The sequence below is a fragment of the Tripterygium wilfordii genome, chromosome 6, assembly GCF_013401445.1.
Source record: "Tripterygium wilfordii isolate XIE 37 chromosome 6, ASM1340144v1, whole genome shotgun sequence".
NCBI classification, from domain to species: Eukaryota; Viridiplantae; Streptophyta; class Magnoliopsida; order Celastrales; family Celastraceae; genus Tripterygium; species Tripterygium wilfordii.
Genome location: NC_052237.1, coordinates 3,903,173 through 3,908,210, shown reverse-complemented (window position 1 = coordinate 3,908,210; position 5,038 = coordinate 3,903,173). Strand labels below are relative to the sequence as shown.

The following is a 5,038-nucleotide window of genomic DNA, read 5'->3' as shown; positions in this document are numbered from 1 at the left end:
TTAGATCTTGCATAAATACTATATAATTCATCCTCAACTTTAGAAACTCCAGTAATATCATGTAATAGGAGACGTGGCGTAATAGTAGCGGGAGCACACCGCCCCACTTTATATATATGGTTAGTATGAGTGACAAGGGATTACAGACCATACAATTAGCTCAATTGTTTATACCTCTAGTTTTAAGGCAATGATTACTTTAGCATACTAAATATAAAATTTTAGTTTTTAAGATACTATATATAAAATTAAAATTTCCAATATATAGATATATATTTTATTATCTTAATATGATTATAATCAAGTTGTATTATCATATGTTCATAGAGTCTAAATACAGTTATGATACAAATTACGTAGATTTTTTTTTTATTTTTTAATAAGAAATTTTTTTTCGGCTACAATCACATTGCTCCACGTGCAATTGGGCCACATCGTTTATTGTTTATACATAATTTTTAAATCAACGATATTCACATTTTCAATAAGGAAAAACTAATCAAAGGCCAATAGGCCATCCCGTCGCGGACCCAAAAAAACTCGTTTACGGTCTCCTCTCTGGCTTCGCTATATTTGATATTTCTACTGTATCTCTCGATTCCACGGCTCTCGCTTTCCCTCCATATCATTCTAGGACAACTGATCGCCGCCTCTTAGGGTTTCGTCTCCACCTCCGGTAAGCCCTTTCACGCGTGAGAGGTAGATACTCATCGCTCAATTCTCTCGATTCTTAGGGTTTCCTCCTCTTTGCTTCATCGTCTCGCGCTTCAATTCTTAGGGTTTCGTTTTGAAACCTTGTTTTTAAATCTTTAAATTCTTCGAGTTGAAACAGGAGAATAATCAGATCTCGAGTCTTCGATCAATTTTAATTTTGTTCTGCTACTTGATTGCTATTGCTTTTAGATATTTTTTAGAGATTCTTTTTTGAAAATAGGAAAACAAAAATTGTTTGAAGGTGATTGCTTCTGTGTTAGGGCTAGGTTTATAGGTGAATTGGTTGGAATTGGTCTCGGGGGTTTTTGCTTTGTTGAGGTTTAGTTCACTGACTATATGGCGGCTGGGAGACATGGGAGTTCTCGTGATAGCGAGTTCAGGGGCCGCGAGTCTGGTGTTGAGGTGTTGAGGCGGGATTTTGCTCATTCCAAGGAGGAGTATGATCGGAGCAGGAATGGTGGTAATTCTAATAATGATGGAAGGGCTCAAGCTCGTGGGGTAAGAGATCAGGGAAGGCTTAGACAGAAAGATGTCAAGGAGAGGGATGTTGTTAACGGTGGATACAGGTCCTCTTCAAGTAGGAGTGATTCAGGCAGCAGTGGTGGTGGTGGACATGGGCCCCGTCCATGTGGTTTTTCAGTTAGGGCTGTTGATAGGGAGCCTGGTGAGTTGTCAAGTGAGAGTGGTTCTGATGATGCCATTGAAGCTGAATCACAGGTAAAAGATATTGAGGGCCTCTGAGACTGTTGAGAATGGGATTCATGCTTCCCCTTTGGTGGAAGAAGAGGAAAGTTTTCACCTATAGTTTGGGATAGAGATGACAGGGACGTAAGTGATGCATCAAGAACAAGAAGTAGAATTAGCACAACTGTGGCAGCTCTTCCTCCCCCACCACCACTGCCCAAGGTGTATCGGCAGTCACCTAATGTTGTTCCTGGTGGAGGCGTACAAATATCTCTGATTGCGGATTGGTAAAAGCAATGATTTGCAATTGTCTTCACCAGTAGAGCCTTCTGTAGCTTCTGGGGGTGCCCAAGATTCTCTGTCGGAATCCCCTTTGGGCATGTCTTCTTCGCCAGTTAAAGGAGCAGCAGTGGGGAATTTATCAGGTTGCAAAGCAGCTTGAAGATGATGATTATGTGCCAACTCGGAACATTTCATCTTCTCGATGGGCAGCTGGAAACAATTTCTCCGGTGGATGAAGGGGAAATTGTGGAAGAGGAAATGCCTAAAAGGAAGAAGAAAATTATGCATATAGAGTCCTTGGATGCTGAAGTACGGAAAAAATCTGTAACTCCCGAGGAAGGAGAGCCAAAGAGAGAAGGCTCTGAAGTAGCCAGGGCGAGGTCATGTGAATCTGATGAACGAGGTGTGCCTACTATGTCTTTGAGTGGGGATGATTACTCCGGTACTGATTCGGAAGAAGGATTACATGGACATTGATGAGGAACGCAATAACAATAATAATAGTCTTAGCCGGTCGGATAACGATACTGAGGAAGAAGATGATTCTCGTGCAACTCCAGAACCTCTGGCTCCTCCCCAAAGAAGCATAAACATGCTTCAGGGCTGTAGAAGTGTGGATGAGTTTGAAAGACTAAATAAGATAGATGAAGGAACATATGGTGTTGTATATAGAGCTAGAGATAAGAAGACAGGAGAAATTGTAGCCTTGAAAAAAGTGAAGATGGAGAAAGAAAGAGAAGGTTTTTCCATTAACTTCTTTGAGGGAAATAAACATTCTCCTTTCCTTTCATCACCCATCAATTGTGGATGTTAAAGAAGTTGTGTAGGGAGTAGCCTAGATAGTATTTTTATGGTGATGGAATATATGGAACATGATCTGAAAGGACTCATGGAGTCAATGAAGCAGCCATTTAGCCAGAGTGAGGTTAAATGCCTTATGCTTCAGCTCTTGGAGGGTGTGAAATATCTCCATGAATAACTGGGTTCCTCCATCGAGATATGAAGACGTCAAATCTGCTTTTAAACAACAGGGGTGAGTTGAAGATTTGTGATTTTGGGTTGGCTCGTCAGTATGGCAGTCCGTTGAAACCTTACACACATCTTGTGGTTACTCTTTGGTACAGGTGAGCAGCACTTGCATATTTACATATTTCCATCTTATAGAGTTGATCATGCCTGTTGCTTCTTTGCTTATCTTTTAATCTGCATGGACCTTACATATTTGTATGGCATGATTTTGTGAACTTTATATGTTTATGGAGGTTTTATTTCAAATATTGATCTGCATATTTGGTTGGTATATTTTATTTGATAAATTGTTTGTGGCCAAAGCCACTGATTGAAAGCTATCTACATATGATTAAGCTAGCGAGAAACTTTCTCAGTATTAGACCTGTTCTGTCTAGTGGTATTTGTGGTCTCCTTTGGCCATTTTAGCCAATTTTATTTGTGACCATGTCTTGGCTCAGAGTTCTTATCTGATTATAGGTGGCTTTTGACATGTGCTCACACATGTTCTCGTTGTACATTAGTTAATTTATGAGTGAAGCAGTTAATATCCCTTGGTCATATGCAGGGCACCTGAACTCTTGCTGGGAGCGAGACAATATTCAACGGCAATTGACATGTGGTCACTCGGTTGTATTATGGCCGAATTATTAGCCAAGGAACCATTGTTCAATGGGAAAACCGAATTTGATTCAACTCGACAAGGTAATTAAATTACAGGGAAGAAAGGTAAATTTATTTTGTAGATATGCACTTTTTGTAGCAAAAGTTGCTGTACTGCCATGATATTACTCTTGTATTTTTCACAATTCTTGTAATTATACTAAGGGTTTTTGTCCCCAGATTTTCCGAAGCCTTGGGACACCAAACGAAGCGATTTGGCCTGGATTTTCCAAGCTGCCAGGAGTCAAGGTCAATTTCGTCAAACACCAGTAAGTATGGATTTTCATGACCCTATAGCTTCCCAAGCCATGATCAATTGCTGATGTTTCTTGTATTGCCACTGTTTTCCCAGGCTCCAGCTTTGGGTGATCCTGGTCTGGCTGTGTGGCCTCTTTTGGTGATACTTTCAGTGACATAGTATCTTCCCTTTGTTTTTATTAATTGGTGATATACTCCTTTCAGGTATAATATGCTGCGTAAGAAATTCCCAGTGACCTCTTTCACTGGATCCCCAGTTTTTATCTGATGCAGGATTTGACTTGTTGAACAAACTTCTAACTTATGATCCTGAGAAGGTAAAGCACTAATTAGCTTGTTGGTTCTTCGGTTATTTAATGATTGTGTAGTGTGTTTTAGTGACTTATACAACTGTCATGGGCATCATGCAGCGGATAACTGCTGAAGCTGCTCTTAACCATGAGTGGTTTAAAGAAGTTCCTCTTCCAAAGTCTAAAGATTTTATGCCTACATTTCCTGCTCAACATGCTCAAGACAGGTATACTGACCTTGTACCCTTGAAATGACTGAAAGTTTTACTTTCAGAATTTTACTTTCAGGAGTAGTTTTATGTGTTCGTTTCGTTTGTCTGAGTCTCTTTTGGGGTTTTATCAGGCGTCTTCGAAGAATAATGAAGAGTCCTGATCCTTTGGAAGAGCAACGGAAAAGGGAGTTTGCAGCAAGGGGATTTAGGCGCTAGGGGTTTGTTTGGCTAAGGTGCTAAGCTTTACTGGCAGCGACGTTTCCTCCATGCCTTAGTTTCTGCTGTTTCTGACAATTGGACATGGCTGAGGTGAGAGGCATGTATTGAAAGGAAGTTGCCAGTATTCTTTACCAGACGATCATTCATGCTGTTTTTTAGCAGGACAACTGATGATCTGGGTGGAGAATCTATTTGCCTCATCCGTTCTAACCAGTGCAGGTTAACTTTGTTCAGCTTAGAAAATCATCTGTGACACTGCTTGTATTGCAAGGTGTGGCATAACACCCTTTCTTTTAAAAAATCAGTTCCAGCTGAAACTTGTATATGTAACATATTTTGATTCTCACAATGAAAACACTTATATTAAAATTCAGTTTCAATAGTAGAACCTTATGGATTTACTGAATTACTATCCATTATTGGTTCTGTGTTTTTTTAATGTTCACATTGTGTTTGCAAGAGACCTGTGGTGTGAAGTGTGGAGAAGACGTTCTTAGCTTTTCACTGACGAAGAATTTGACAGTAACCAAAATACTTCCGAGGTAATTTATCAATTTGATGTAGTCTGGGATCAGGGTTACTATTTCTTCCGTGAGGCCATAGTGGGTAGGATTTGGTTTTAGAGCTGAGTGATGTATAATTATGTGGTATAGTTTTTGCTATTTTGTCTTTTTTTTCCCTTATATGGATTTAATCAGGTTAACTTTG

At 39.8% G+C, this 5,038-nt stretch overlaps 1 pseudogene; it reads left to right on the top strand.

Moving 5' to 3' along the window:
• The first annotated feature begins 507 nt into the window (after positions 1 to 507).
• On the top strand, positions 508 to 4,736 carry LOC120000000 (annotated as a pseudogene).
• Positions 4,737 to 5,038: the final 302 nt, after the last annotated feature.